This window comes from Neophocaena asiaeorientalis, unplaced genomic scaffold (assembly GCF_003031525.2).
Source record: "Neophocaena asiaeorientalis asiaeorientalis breed wild unplaced genomic scaffold, Neophocaena_asiaeorientalis_V1.1 scaffold280, whole genome shotgun sequence".
Lineage (NCBI taxonomy): Eukaryota > Metazoa > Chordata > Mammalia > Artiodactyla > Phocoenidae > Neophocaena > Neophocaena asiaeorientalis.
In genome coordinates, this window is record NW_020185321.1 from 9,690,217 (window position 1) to 9,706,669 (window position 16,453).

A 16,453-nucleotide genomic window follows, 5' to 3' on the forward strand; every position below is an offset into this window, starting at 1 on the left:
ACAGGAAGTCTCCTAAAGGAACAAAAAACACACAGAGAAGAACTTCCGAGCAGTTTGACACAGATAAGAAAGAGGGAAGGGAGGATGGAAATGTTTGGAGCCTAAGGGCATTCTGAGGGAGTTCATTCCTATGGCCTGTTTTCTTGGAGAAGAAAGACACAAGGTCAGTTACAGAGGGGTGGAAGTTTATTTTTTGTTGCCTAATGTTTGCCAGGCATTGTTCTAGGCTCTGTGAATACAAAAGAGAACAGATAAACCTGCTCCCAGTAAGCTTACATTCCAAGAGAGGACCTAACCGAGGTTGGAAAGCCTACTTCTTTAAATTGGACCAATAGCGAAGTCGCAGCTGAAGTCGCAGCTGTTTTCACCTTCATACTGAGGTCTAGGAACAGAAAAGGTAAGATGGATTGAAATTTCAGACTGTTATTTTGCAATGAGAAATAGCCTCATCCATTTATCACCCACAAATAAACACACACCCAAAGATCTGGCATATTTATTAAGAAAATTAATTTCTAAAAGGAATATATATATATATAACTGAATCCCTTTGCTGTACACCAGAAACTTACATTGTAAACAACTATACTTCAGTTAAAAAAAGAACTTTGAATTCTGAAAGACCAAAAAAGGAAAAGAAAATTAATTTCTGCTTGCATGAGGAACCATATCAGCAGAATTTTATAATCTGCATCCTTTTCAAGATCCTTCATGCACACCACAAATCCTTATTAGCACTATGAACTGGACACAGCACCAGACATTGTACTGGAGAGAGTGCTGCAAAGAAAACACATTATCTGCTCTCCTGGGGCCAGGGGCAGGGCGGGGGGTGGTGTGCAATAAAAAAGAAATGGGTCTTCCCTGGTGGCGCAGTGGTTGAGAGTCCACCTGCCGATGCAGGGGACACGGGTTCGTGCCCCAGTCCGGGAAGATCCCACATGCCGTGGAGCGGCTGGGCCCGTGAGCCATGGCCGCTGAGCCTGCGCATCCAGAGCCTGTGCTCCGCAACGGGAGAGGCCACAGCAGTGAGAGGCCCGCATACCTCAAAAAAAAAAATGTATCAGATATGAAAGCTCAGAAGAGGTAGAAAGCAGAGCAAAGTGGTAGAGCTGGAGAGAGCTCTGTTTTAGAGTGACGGTGAGAGAAGACATCTCTGATAGGTGCTATGTAAGCAGAGCTCTGGAGGGAGTGAGGATGCAAAGCCCACTGCAGTGGGAACCCTTCATTTCTCACTAACTGCAGCGACGTTCACTGCACTTCTCAGAATCTGTGTCTACTTCTTAGAAGAGCTTAGCAATTTCCCCCGTAGCTGCTGTGAAACCAGCCACTAAGAAGACCTAGGTCTCTCAAGGAATGTTCAGATATGTTCTCAAAGCCTTCTTTACAGACACAGTCACCTCCAATTGGTCACGGTCCGATAACTGTGGATGCCCGCACACGTATACGTTAGCACAGGTGGCTTCGTGCCTTTGGAGCTCACAGTCAAGGTGACATCAGAAAGGCCAAAAGAATGACTTTACCAACCTCTCCACCCACCTGACCACAAGCTTTCTAAGCAAGTCTCATTTAACTTGGGACTGCCAGTGCCTAGCACCGAGCTTGGCATGAAGTAAAGGTTCCATAAATACCGGCTAAACAAATGAATGAAAGCCCCAATTCTGAACTACATCTGAGGGAATAATATACATAAATTGGTAAAAAAAATCCCATAATGAAGGCCTCATGTGTATTCTTCTCACAAAATTAAGACCAAATGTTTGCAGCTCTGCCCTGAGCAGAAGTCACCAATTTGTTTTCACATGAATTTAAATCAGACAATAGAACTGAGTTTTTCAAATTCTTCATTTGTCTTAAAACATTCACATCTATATTTAATATGAAAGAATACAGAGGTTCTGGAATTAGTGATGATCAACGCACAACTTTGTGGATATACTAAAATTCACTGAATTGTACACTCTAAAAGGGTGAACTTCATGGTATGTGAATTATGTCTCAATAAAGCTGTTATTTGAAAAAAAAAAGAATACAGGACTCTTTCAACAAAAGAATAATGAGCATCAGTAAAAACAGATTAGCATTTAGTGTAATTTAGTGCTACTTAAATTACAAAAGCTATTATTGGTTTGAATAAAGAATGAAAGGGTCCATTAGTATCTCTGTATAAAGAAGACCCCAAAAAAGGCGTAAGTGAAAAAAATATTTGTGCTATTAGAAAATTGGACATCTTAGGGGTATAATGTACTACGTGAAAAGTATAATGAACACCGCTGTGTGTTAGATATGAAAGTTAAGAGAGTAAATCCTAAGAGTTCTTATCGCAAATTTTTTTCTATTTCTTTAATTGTGTATCTATATGAGATGATGGATGTTCATTAAACTTATTGTGATAATCCCTTCATGACGTATGTAAGCCAAATCATCACGCTGTACACCTTGAACTCATACAGTGCTGTATGTCAATTATATCTCAATAAAACTGCAAGGAAAAAACTGGACCTCTTACCATTAGTTTTAAAAGCAGATCTTAAGTTCTGTTAACTTTGATGAGTTCACAATGACTGATGAGACTAAAAGCTCTTTACTTGCCTAACGAAAACACCAACAATAAAGTCTTAACTAGCTACGAGAAACAGAGGAGGAAAACAAAGCGGAAGTATAATTAAGATGCACAGTTAATGCCAAGCCCTGGTTTTAACGACCAATCAGAGCATCAGTCCACCTTCTGCCAGAATACCAGAAACGAAGAAACACTGATTTGTTTTTGCCCCGCCCCTCTGACTCTAGTTGACAACTAATAGGATACGATGGCTTTGTGATGTGTCAACTTGGCTGAGCCACGCTACATTCCCCAGAGTTCCCTTTCCTACATGTCCCTGGTTAGGGTTAACTGCGAGGGGTATGGACTCCTGAGAGCTGCAGTAAATGGAGGCAGCAGCCAGGCTGCAGGTACATACACCTGTCCCCAGGTAGTCAATCAAAGACTAATCTAGCACTGCTGTGGAGGGATTTTGCAGATGTGATTAAGAGAGCGAATCCGCTGACTTTAGTTAGTCAAAAGTGTGATTTTACTAGACCGAACTGATGTAATTAGTTAAAAGCCCTTAAAAAGAGGGGTTAGGCCCTCCCTGAATTCAGAGACTCCAAGAGCTGCTCCAGCCCTCCAATAATATTTTCTTTTTTTTTTGCGGTACGCGGGCCTCTCACGGCTGTGGCCTCTCCCGTTGCGGAGCACAGGCTCCAGATGCGCAGGCTCAGCAGCCATGGCTCACGGGCCCAGCCGCTCCGAGGCATGTGGGATCTTCCCGGACCGGCACGAACCCGTGTCCCCTGCGTTGGCAGGCGGACTCTCAACCACTGCGCCACCAGGGAAGCCCATAGTCTCTTCTTGACTGCTTGCCCTTTCAAGCATTCTAAACCAGGCCCCTCAGCTGAGTAAGCCAACTCCTTAATATATTAATCCCTTAATCTATATAATCTACCAGCTCTGCCTTTAGGGTAAATGCTGGCTGATTCATGATGTTACAGTCATTACTGCTGAGAGGAAGACCTCTTGGTATGGAGTCATCCACAAAGACCCTAAAGAATCTCACTCTTGCACAAGCTCTCTCCCAATCTCTTGCAATAACGGCCAGGAGAACAGAAGGTTATGGGTTAATTAATTCTTCAAAAATGAGACTTATAATAATTTAGAGATATGGAGTGAATTAAACACAATGCTGGCAGCTAGTCAGGGCTATGAGCCTAAGCTCTGGCCAATGAGAGGTAAGTTAGGAATATTGGAAATCTGAGATGGATCTTTGAAAAGGGAGATGGCATGCCCTTCTTCCCTCTTCATTCTCTGCCTGTAATGTAAATACAGTCACCCCTGGTATCTTTGGGGGACTGATTCCAGAACCACCCTTCACCTGTGGGTATCTGCCAAAGCTGAATTCCCTTATATAAAATGGCACAGTATTTGCATATAAGCTATGCCCATCCTCCCATTTATTTGAGTCATCTCTAGATTACTCACAATACCTAATACAGTATAAGGGAGTGCTATCCAAATAATTGTAATACAATGTGAATGCCATGCAAATAGTTGCCAGTGTGTGACAGATTCATGTTTTGCTTTTTGGAAAACGTTGCCTTTTTTTTTCCGAATATTTTCAATCCAGCTTGGACGCGGAACCCGCAGGTCATGGAGGACAGCCTGTATGATGGTTGGAGCTCCCACAGCCCTCTTGGACATGGGCCACATCCTGGAGGTGGGAGATTGGAGAGCTAAAGAGAGCCTGATGATTCCTGCTATCGTGCCAGCTCTCAACTGCCTGCTTGCAGACTGCTTTTACTCGGGAAATACAGCCACTATCTGGGGTCTCTGATACTTGTAGCTAAACACCTAGTACCTAACCGATATAAGGACTGTTTTCTCTAGTTCTCCTACTCCCTTAGCCGTAAACTAACACATCTAAGTTGCTATGTTATAAGAAATAGCTATATTTACTTTCACTGCTGTGTGCATGGGGACACATTAAGTGTTTAAGAGGATTAGAGCAGATAAACAATCACAGTAAAAGCCCACCTTTATTTCTCCACTCTTCTATGCTTTGGCAAAAGAAAACAAGAAAAGTTTACACAGTCTGCGATAAATGCCTTCAAAAAGCCACTAACTTTAATTCCCATGGAATAGAATTTCATATGGCAGGCCTGCAGTCACATCCAAATCCACTTATTCGATAGATTTGTGCTGTAGAAAACTCACACTCCTGTCTCTTTAGATAGGGTCTGTCTTTTCATGTCAGAGTCATCTAATTTCTCCCAAACCAGCAACCCTTGAACACGTCTGGGGTACATTTTTTTTTTTTGCTAAATGCAAACCACCTGGTCATTTCAAAGCCTATAATTCACTTCAGTAGCACTGGGCTTTCGGGATGTTCGTGAACATAACCACTGAGAGTGGCAACACACTTTGGGCGGTAGCCTTGCCAGCTCAAGCTCTTAATGTGTCCCTATATCATGGTGAGAAACTGTCTGACACACCAGGCAGCTGACAACTGTGAGAGAAAAAAAAAAAAACCAAAACATCAGGTCAGTGACCAAGGGAAAAATGAAGTGATTAATGTGCAAAACACAGCAAGAAACATCAAACAGGAAACAGTTGACATTTCCTTTAGCTTCAAAACCTTTAGCAAATTTGTTTTCTTCTCACCCTGACTATCAAAGCCTGGATCAAAGTATTAACATGGTACAAAAGTGTCAGACATCTTCCTATCCCTGGGTCATTAATGATACTGCAGAGTCTTTGACTTCTTTTTTTAGAGGGAGGAAAGGAGGCAAGGTTAACACCATCATAACTCTGAATAGATAAACGTATAGGAAACTATAAGCATAAACACAATGGCCCAAACTGTTCCCTGGAGAAGCCACAATCCTGCCTCTGCTCCTTTGTTCCTGCCATTTCCTTCCCTTCAGAGTTCCCTGCACATTCCTCTCTGTGTGGCTCTTGGGCTCCTAACCCCACACCATCCCTTAACCACTAGTGTTCCTTGAGGTTCTGAGCCCTTGCTGGTCTACCTGCCAACTCTCTCATTCTATGCCCTCATGGGGAGGGGGTCTCATAGTCATCCACGGTTTCACCAGCTTTACTACTCTCAACACCACCATTCCTTTCCTCTCTTTCTCCTGAACGCCCAGTACCCACTGAGCTGTCCCACAGGCACCTATTTTATCAAATTCAAAACCGAGCATGATTAAACTTCTCTTTAAACTTCAAACCCCAGTTCCATCCTCTTCCCCTTCCCACAGCCCAGCTACACATGCACCACCCTCCATATTCCATGCCTCAGTTACCAGCCCCACCATGCGCCCAGGGGCCACTTCCACCCTTTTATCTACTCCACCTCATTTTTCGACTAAGAGCAGTGGTGGCTACACAACCCCCAGATGAAAGTCATATGCTCTGGGAGTTTGGATGGGTCAGAGGGGCTCCTGGTCATCAGGAACTCATCAGCACCAGCTGCTCTGCAAGGGGAGAGGGACCCCTCAGACAGAGACACCTCTGTGACTTCCAGGGGCCAAACCAGGAGAGGAAAGAGGGGCTGTTTCCCTGCCCAGCTCCAGACTGGCCGGGGCTGCCGCAGTGAGCAGTTACAGGAAGAAATGGAGGAGGCTGTCTTCCCCCTGCGTCTGTGAGTCACGGAAAAACAAACCCAGCAACTTCATGTTCCTGGAGATAAATTTCTGTGGGGTACACGCCAGGTACCAGCGTCCTTCGAAAGCCCCCTCCCCCAGATTTGCAAACTTGGAAAAGCAAGGCCTGACAGATGGCTTCCTTGGCATGGATCCCATTCTCAGCTATGGTAGGGGTGGGGCCTCACCCTCAAATCCCTTTGGCCCATAGTTATCAACAAGAAACCCGAAGAGCAAGGGCCTCTGCAAACACACGTAAGATATCTCAGAGACTCCAGGAACATCTGGAGGAGACTTTTATTAAAGGCCCTACATAACCACGTTAAGCCCTACATAACCACGTCTGGACAGGAACCAGTGAAACCTGCACTGCCTCTACTAACCTGACCTCGTTTGAAGACTCATGCTAGTGGGATCTGAGACATTTCCTAAGTCTGTCTCCTACTTTCCACCCCTAACGTAGCTCAGGTATGTTTTTCAGTGGTGACTCCGGACCACTCCCCTTCAAATCGTTTCTACAGATTTTTACCAAAGTGATCTTCTGAAAATATAACTCCAGGAGTGTGCTGGGCTGGTCATCCCAGATCCTGAGAACTGACTGGTAAATTTTCAGAAATTTTATGAATCAGTTGTTAAATGTTAACAATTATTAACAATTAAATTATATAAATTTACAATGAAATAAATTATATTAACCCCAAAGGTAATAAACACTTGAAATTCATCACTTCTCTATTGCTTTAGTACATGTCAGTAATATCTATGCTCCTGGGTTCCTTAGGTCTGTCTTACTGTCTGTGGAAATGCTGTATAATGTTGTCTACTGTATGTCTCTTCCCGGTTGCCTGTAACCTGAAATCGGCCAGAATGGGAATATTTTTATATGGAAATTGACAAACCCTATGAATCATAGCTTGATTTTTGTTTTGTTGATTGTCTAGGCTTCAAAAAGTGATGGAGAAAAAGTTAATGTGTGGTGCCTGTTGTAGTTCTATTATGAATAAAACAAAAAGTTGAGGTAATATTCTTCTAGTACTATCCAATTCATAAAGAAGATGCTTAATGAGCAAGGGAAGTTTTGGGATATGCCTTCATTGTTTTACTTTCATCTTACTTCATACTGTAATAGGAAAGCATCAACTGTCGTCTCTCATCAGTTGTAACCATAGATTGGCTACGGGTACAAGAGATCAGTGAAAACTGCCAACAGAAAACTGTCAGAATCAATTAGCCATATGGACTTTACAATTAAAAGTACTGTCTATTTTATCATTATTTGTAAATTGGGTACTACACATCTTTTATATCAGTAAAATTTATTACTGCTACACACGCACACACACACACACACACATTTTTCTGGAGAGCGGGTTCAACATTTGTTAACCATTTACAAGCACACCACTGTATAAATCCGATCAGCTGGTTCCTTTGTTAAAAATCCCTCAGTAGCTCCATCAGCCACCTTTCATACATAACTTCAAATCCTCTTAAACACACCTTGTATTCCTGCCATTGCAATGGCAGCCAGTTCCATGAAGAATCCCACCAGCTTCACACAAGTGTAGCCTGGCAGGGCCTCTCCATCCCAAGCTCCTTTGATGCTGTTTCATGAGGTGCCCATGGGAACCCACCTGGCAGTCAGACATGCCCAGTCTGAAAAATCGGGGCTGCCTTTAATCAATGGGAGACGAGAAAGATGAATAAAAGGTACTCCTTTTTTTTTTCTCTAGCTGAACTATGTTGAAACACATTTCGTAAGACTTCTCCTAAGAAGATCTCTTGGGAACAAGCAACCAATTGCTTATAGCAATAGCCAACTCAGTAAACTCCTTGTATTGGCTTTGTCTCCTTCCCTGTGTGACTCCTTCTGTTCCTTCACTCCTGCTCCCCAGATGGCATTCCCAAGTAAACTACCTGGCACAAGACTCTCCCATTGGATAGAGTCCAAGATCCTTATCTTAGCAGTAATGGCTCTCTGAACCCGGGCCTCTCCCTCCCTCTCCTGCTTCATTTCCTAGCGTGTCACACCGGCTCACAAAGAATACACATACTCTTTCCCATCTCTGATGCTTTGTTCATGCTGTTCCCACTACTTAGAATTCTCCCCAAAGGATATGCAGAGAGGTATAAAAGTCTGTAATTTACTACAATCACAACCTTACAAATGAAAAAGACTGAGGTCCAGAGTAGAATGTCTGGCACAACGGTTTCAAGGGCTAATTTAAGACAGAGCTGAAAATTCTCCTCGTTTTTACGGGCTTCTGCTTCTGGTTCTGAAAATGTCCATGAATATCTCTATTCTAGTCCTGAAAGTCTCCTGAATTAAATGTTTCCTCTTTCAGCCTCCCAAGATACATGGATTTCCATTTCCCTTTAAACTACTACTTTTTATTGCCTGAACCATTTTGTCTCTTGCTAAAGAAGCAGATAGTAATTGACTTTTACTCAATGATTCGATCCAATCCCTCAAACTTTTGCTGGCCACTTTATACAAGCACTTATGAGGAGTGCAGTGGGGAAGATAAAAATGAATAAGACGTGTTCTTACTCAAAGGAGTTTGTAATCCAGTGGGAAAGACAGGGTTGTGCACAAACATACCAATACATGGTGTGATTATTAGAATGGGTCCAGAAGCTTTAAAATATTTGCTATACTCATTTAAAATATATACAGGCAGAGGTTGAGAGTCCGCCTGCCGATGCAGGGGGCGCGGGTACGCGTACCGCAAAAAATAATAATAATAAAAAAATAAAATAAAATAAAATATATATATGTGTGTAGAACACATATCCAAAAGATGTTTACAGGTACAGTACATAAAATGGAGGAAGAAAACTATAAGCAAAATGAAGAATAGCTCAAAAAGAAGTCTATTTACAGATGTAAATATTTTAGAGCTAATGATGAACCCAGACAAACCGATCAACAAATGTATGAGTACCTGTTATATATAAGCCATTTATTTTTTGTACAAATATCTTCTGTAATATTTCAGCCAATCAACAACCCTCAAAACATCGATTACAGTCATACTAAAAGAGACCTTTAAGGGCATCTGATCCAGTCCCCTCCTAAAGAAACCAAGGTCCCACTAGGTTCATTTTCTTATCCAACCTACCTCCCCCGAGAGATCCAGCCACCCTCCTTCCTCCCCAACAACTCAGACTTGAATCCTCAATCTCTCTTGACCTTTCCATCTCCTTCATCCCCAGGAACCAATCAACTACCAAATCTGTGGCTTCTGCACAAATCCATCCCACAACGACACGCTTCCCACCTTCACACTCTTCTTGCTTGGAATTCCTAAGTGGCCTAAACCCCAGTCATTCCTGAAATCACAATGCCGGAGCTGCCCTTTTTAAGCATGGCTCTGATCATGCTGTTCCCTTGCCGCCCAAATTCAAAAACCAAAAGCATGTTTAGTCTACATTTCCAACTCTCTCATTCTCAATTCCATCTGTTTCCGGTTGTTCCTTGCCCCACACCAACCCTCCAGCCCACCTAAGCTGGATGCTACCCCTACTTGCACATACACTCTGCACTCTCCCTCCCATCAGGAGCTTCGTGTGGTGCCAGCCCCCAAAATGCCCTACCTGTTCAGGCTTTATCCACCTGTCAAGATCCTGCCTAACCTCTCCCTCTTCCATTAGGGCTTCTCAGATCTCCAGCTGGTCATTAATCTTTTGACCCCCCTCTCCACACTCCATTTCCCACTGCACATTACTTGTACTTATTTCACAGTATTTAATCTTTGAATTGTGGTTACAGATGTGTCAGCTAAACCATCAGATCAGGGGTTCTCAAATCGTGGGCCCCAAACCAGCAGCATCAGCAGCATCTGGGAACTTGTTAGAAACGCAAATTCTCCGCTCAGTCAACCTACTGAATCAGAAACTCTAGGGTGAAGCCCAGTACTCTGTTTTGATGAGCCCTCCAGGGGATTCTGAGGCACAGTGGAGTCTGAGAACCACTGCACTAGACGGTAAATCCCTCGAGGGTAGTGGCGAGGATTAAGATTAATTCATCCCAGCTCCAGAGGCCTGGCCTGAAACAGATAAGAGTACCAGTGGAATTTCCCGAAATAAATTTCCCAGGGTCATACTAAGTTAGCAGCTGAGACCAAACCCGAACTCAGGTTATCCTAAATAGCAGCCCAGAGTTCTTTGCAGCACGTCCACAGTTTGTGATAGGGAGTTTAGACTGCTTAAATCCATGCATAAAAAGCTACATGGAATAGGAAATGCACTTACATTACCTAATAATGACAGATTGTACAATAAACAAATCAGGTCATTTTCAATCTGTCATCTTCAAAATGATGAATTAGTTGATCTGGCCAAGAAGGTTTACTTAGAGACGCCCTGTCTGCATGAAGTGAGAAATCCTACAGGAACTGAAGAATAAGCAGTCACTGAATGCGTGTTCTTCAAACTTCTCGCGGGACTCACTATTAACAAGGAAATTATGCACACAGAATGATTTTTAGAGGCAAACTCAGAAGCTTGTCTTTCTAAAAACACATTATACTATATTGTGGATATCTTCCTCTTGAATGCGTATTTTTTAAGTAAGCAGCTTTTGACCAAAACATATGCAAATATCCTAATAATATGAAAAAACTGACATGTACCGATGTGAATGTTTTTAAGTTTCTCATTTATTTTGAGCCTCCTATTGACTAAAGTTGGCTAAATTTTGGAGAGTTCATTCCTTTTCTCTCAATCTTTGGAGTTTTTAGAGGCTTATTAGTCCTTAAGTGCTATCCTTTCTTGTGAGTTTTGTGATGGCTGTCACGTGAGAATAGTAAAACCCGTTCTCCATTTTTTCATGACTTATTTGTAAAATGAGAAATAACAGATAAATGTAAATATCACTGACTCTTAAAATGTGAAACCTAAAGAAACTTCACAGGGAAGGAAAAAGCACTCAGGCCACTGAATCCAGGTAATACCCACGCTTGCGTAGTAAGATTGTCCTACTGTTGTATAATCATGTGGATGAAAAATACTGCCTGCCATATCAGTAAACAAAGGATGTGGCAACCATCGAACCAGCAGGGACTGCAGCTGCCCCCAACCGTGCACCCTGCGGGGATTCAGGATGGAGAAAAGCAGGATACTGGCCCTAGAGAGTGAAGGTGTATATCAAAGGAATAATATCAATGAGCCCAGACTTTTGCATCTTCCCATACATAGAAAAGCGCTAATTCATTAACTTGAGCTGTCTGGTTTTCTTTAATTAACAGTAATCTTTTGATGTTCCGTTTGATGTTCCGACTATCCGGTTTTTGTTGCAAAAACTCCTATCTATCCTGGCTCCTCCCTTACCTCTTCAGAGTAGTCCCTCAGAGCTAGCTGAGAGGCTGTCTTTGGGGCATAAGTCCTCAGTTTTGTCCGCCAAATAAAACAGAATGCTCAACTTTTAGGTTGTGTATTTTTTCCAGTCGACAATCAGCAATAGTAGGAAAATGAGTTGGACTGAGATCAAAGTGGACTGATTACAATGCTGAGGGGTGTGATGCAGAACTAAACGATGAGGGTGTTTTCAATGAATCACGATCACTTAAACATCCTTTACTAATATAACTCTAAAGCCATTTTTTGCAGCATTAAGCAATGGATCTACACTTCGAAGAAAATCAATACCCTATTTTGGGCAACAATGTCCTCCAGGCCTACGCTCTGAGGAGAAGAGGCTCCAGGGTGGCTGGTGAGCCCAGAGACCAATTCAGAACCTACTTCCAGCTGAGGGAGTCACCATCCTCTCTGCCCCAGAGCTGTGCTATCTCTCTTGCCCTGCATCAGCTCTGGGGGCTATGGTGAAGAGGACCCCAAAGGCAAAGAAGCCCAGGCCTTATCTGAAGCCATGCCCCTCCCTCCCTGCCCCAGACCCAGAGTGGTTGTGAGCCACAACAAAGAAGAGAAATTACACTCATCATTTCTAGTCATTCCTGCTCAAGGAACATATGGTCATTTTAAGTTATGGATAAATTTCATAGCCTTCCTGAGCCAGTGGCCCTAGGAAATCAAGGGGTAAGAAAACTTTTACTGTATAGAAGTCATCAGATTAAAGGTCTATGACTCAGTGAATCAACAAATAAATTGAGAAAAAAATCCTGGATGGGATCAGGAGTAGGTGTCCGTCAACACAGGCACTGGTTTGATGGGAAAGGATGAAAGTGAAATGTGTGCTCTGGCTGTGTTAAAATAATTCTAATTACAGTCAATTAAGTGAGGTGCTTATCCTTTATGCTTAACTTGTGCTTAATTACCATGCAGTATAATAATGACTTCTCAACATGTTCTAAATTAATACTGTATCCTTTATTTGATTGTAACAGAAAATTCTTCACACCTATCTGGCCAGATCTCAAGGTCCAGCTTTAGGCATATTACCTGATCTTCTTGGGAACTGACCCATAGGCTAGAGTTTACTTTGCCATTGACGGAGTCAGTCATGCTGGTGATAGAGACAGAGTAAAGGGACAAAGTAGGGGATTAAGTAGTTAATCCCATTAGGGGATTGTAAGTAGAGAAATAAGTATGGGAGACCCCTGTAAGTTAATGATCACTCAAGAAAGCAGGTTTGCTTAACCACAAAACCAAGCAGACTTACTTAGCAACAAAACCATGCAACAGAAGTATGAGACGTGCCCCAAAACAAAAAAACAATGGTGGAAAGAGACCCATATCCTGCCCAGTGAGGTCAGTAAGTTAATGATTCCTAGGACATGCTCCTCTGCACGCACTAAAAACAAAAATATAAGGAAAAGGTGACATTATACTAAAACCTGAAATGATTTACCATATTTTAGTATATGTTACCGCCTTTTGGCTCATTTCCACTGTGCCATGACGGTCCCAGTTTGACCACGCAGGGACAAGAAAACTCCCCTGCCCGAAGCGGAGAAGGAGCTGATGATAGAAGCCTGATGTCTACTCAAGAAAGAGGAAGAAGGTGGTCTTCTCCCCCTCCCCACTTTTCCTTTGATTATAAAACTGTAGCCCACTAAGATCTGGGCCTCGGCATTCCCTTGCCCGCCTGCTCTCACAAGCGTCTTATTCTAATAAATCACTTCTTATCTATCACTTTGCCTCTCGCTGAATTCTTTCTGCCCTGAGACATAAAGAACCGGAGCTCCTCCTAGCCCCCCACCCTCTGAGATGCATTTCTGCAGTTTCACTGAGATGGGTCTCACACTCCTTATAGGAGCACTGAGTCCTCCGTGGGGCATCAGAACAGTAGGACTGCTTGGGGAATCCACCACACACTAAGCCACCAGCCAACACCTGACTCAGAAGCATCTTCCTGGCCCAAATGGTCTCCAAGTATAATTATCTACCCACAACTTCAATAAAAAAAAAAAAAAAAGAGGCACTTCCCTGTGACTAAAACCACTCCCTAAAGTATTTCTGTGTGTATGAACTGGCACAGAAACAAGAACACTGAAACGCACTGCACTTTAGAACAAAATTGACTAATGAAATACAAGAGAAAATCTAAAACACTAAGAGAAGTAAAGGGAATGAAATATTTTTAGGATCTTTCTCTCCTCTACTTTAAGTCAGTTCAATGAGCATGTTGGGGTCAGCTATACATTAGACTTTTAAGTGCTTTAAAAAGAGGTGATACTCCCTCTTGTGAGAGCACCAGAATTACAACTAACTGCTAAACAATCATCGACAGGAAGACACTGGAACTCACCAAAAAAGATACCCCACATCCAAAGACAAAGGAGAAGTCGCAATGAGACGGCAGGAGGGGCGCAATCACAATAAAATCAAATCCCATAACCGCTGGGTGGGTGACTCACAAACTGGAGAACACTTCTACCACAGAAGTCCACCCACTGGAGTGAAGGTTCTGAGCCCCACGTCAGGCTTCCCAAGCTGGGGGTCCGGCAATGGGAGGAGGAATTCCTAGAGAATCAGACTTTGAAGGCTAGCAGGATTTGATTGCAGGACTTTGACAGGACTGGGGGAAACAGAGGCTCCACCCTTGGAGGGCACACACAACGTAGTGTGCGCATCGGGACCCAGGGGAAGGAGCAGTAACCCCATAGGGGACTGAACCAGACCGACCTGCTAGTGTTGGAGGGTCTCTTGCAGAGTTGAGGTTGGCTGTGTCTCACCGCGAGGACAAGGAAGCTGGCAGCAGAAGCTCTCGAAAGCACTCCTTGAGGTGAGCCCTCCCAGAGTCTATGATTAGCCTCACGAGAAACAGCTGGGGTAGGCTCCAGGGTTGGGTCGCCTCAGGCCAAACAACCAACAGGGAGGGAACCCAGCCCCACCCATCAGCAGGCAAGTGGATTAAAGTTTTACTGAGCTCTGCCCACCAGAGCAACAACCAGCTCTGCCCACCACCAGTACCCCCCATCAGGAAGCTTGCACAAGCCTCTTAGATAGCCTCATCCACCAGAGGGCAGACAGCAGAAGCAAGAAGAACTACAGTTCTGCAGCCTGTGGAAGTAAAAACCACATTCACAGGAAGATAGACAAGATGAAAAGGCAGAGCGCTGTGTACTAGATGAAGGAACAAGATAAAACCCCAGAAAAACAACTAAGTGAAGTGGAGATAGGAAACCTTCCAGAAAAAGAATTCAGAATAATGATAGTAAAGATGATCCAGGACCTCAGAAAAAGAACGGAGGCAAAGATCGAGAAGATGCAAGAAATGTTTAACAAAGACCCAGAAGAATTATAGAACAAACAAACAGAGATGAACAATATAATAACTGAAATGAAAAATACACTAGAAGGCATCAGTAGCATAATAACTGAGGCAGAAGAACAGATAAGTGACCTGGAAGACAGAAAGGTGGAATTCACTGCCACGGAACAGAATAAAGATAAAGGAATGAAAAGAAATGAAGACAGCCTAAGAGACTTCTGGGACAACATTAAATGCAACAACATTCCCATTATAGGGGTCCCAGAAGGAGAAGAGAGAGAGAAAGGATCCGAGAAAACACGTGAAGAGATTATGGTCGAAAACCACATATTTAGAGTGACGAAAGGGAAGAATCTACAACCAAGATTACTCTACCTGGCAAGGATCTCATTCAGAATTGATGGAGAAATCAAAAGCTTTACAGACAAGCAAAAGCTAAGAGAATTCAGCACCACCAAACCAGCTCTACAACAAATGCTAAAGGAACTTCTCTAAGTAGGAAACACAAGAGAAGCAAAGGACCTACAAAAACAAACCCAAAACAATTAAGAAAATGGTAATACATTTTTTTAATATATTTATTTGGTTGCACCAGGTATTAGTTGTGGCAAGTGGGCTCCTTCAGTTGCGGCTCAAGAGCTCCTTAGTTGCGGCTCACCAGCTCCTTAGTTGCGGCATGCGAATGCTTAGTTGCAGCATGCATGTGGGATCTAGTTCCCTGACCAGGGATTGAACCGGGGCCCCGTGCATTAGGAGCGCAGAGTCCTAATCACTGCGCCACCAGGGAAGTCCCAGTAATATTGATAATTACATTAAACGTGAATGGATTAAATGCTCCAACCAAAAGACACAGGTTCACTGAATGGATACAAAAACAAGACCCATATATATGCTGTCTGCAAGAGACCCACTTCAGACCTAGGGACACATACAGACTGAAAGTGAGGGGATGGAAAAAGATATTCCATGCAAATAGAAATCAAAAGAAAGCTGGAATACCAATTCTCATATCAGACAAAATAGACTTTAAAATAAAGACTATTACAAGAGACAAAGAAGGACACTACATAATGATCGAGGGATCGATCCAAGAAGAAGATACAACAATTGTAAATATTTATGCACCCAACACAGGAGCACCTCAATACATAAGGCAAATGTTAACAGCTATTAAAAGAGGAAATTGACAGTAACACAATAATAGTGGGGAACTTTAAGACCTCACTTACACCAATGGACAGATCATCCAAACAGAAAATTAATAAGGAAACACAAGCTTTAAATGACACAATAGACCGGATAGATTTAATTGATATTTATAGGACATTCCATCCAAAAACAGCAGATTACACTTTCTTCTCAAGTGCACACAGAACATTCTCCAGGATAGATCACATCTTGGGTCACAAATCAAGCCTCAGTAAATGTAAGAAAATTGAAATCATATCAAATGTCTTTTCTGACCACAATGCTATGAGATTAGAAATGAATTACAGGGAAAAAAAACGTAAAAAATGCAAACACATGGAGGCTAAACAATACGTTACTAAATAACCAAGAGATCACTGAAGAAATCAAAGAGGAACTCAAAAAATACCTAGA

At 42.7% G+C, this 16,453-nt stretch overlaps 1 protein-coding gene across 3 annotated transcripts in view; it reads right to left on the bottom strand.

The window, feature by feature from the left end:
• The window catches only part of PLD1 (phospholipase D1), a 203,937-nt gene that overhangs the window by 169,396 nt on the left and 18,088 nt on the right, over positions 1 to 16,453 (bottom strand). Inside the window, exon 1 of one of the 3 annotated variants that reach the window (XM_024734105.1) lies at positions 14,263 to 14,485. The exons of the other annotated variants lie outside the window; for them this stretch is intronic. The gene's annotated coding sequence lies outside the window, so the exon portion shown is untranslated. Of the gene's footprint in view, positions 1 to 14,262; positions 14,486 to 16,453 lie in introns of those variants that run through there. 3 annotated transcript variants of the gene reach the window in all.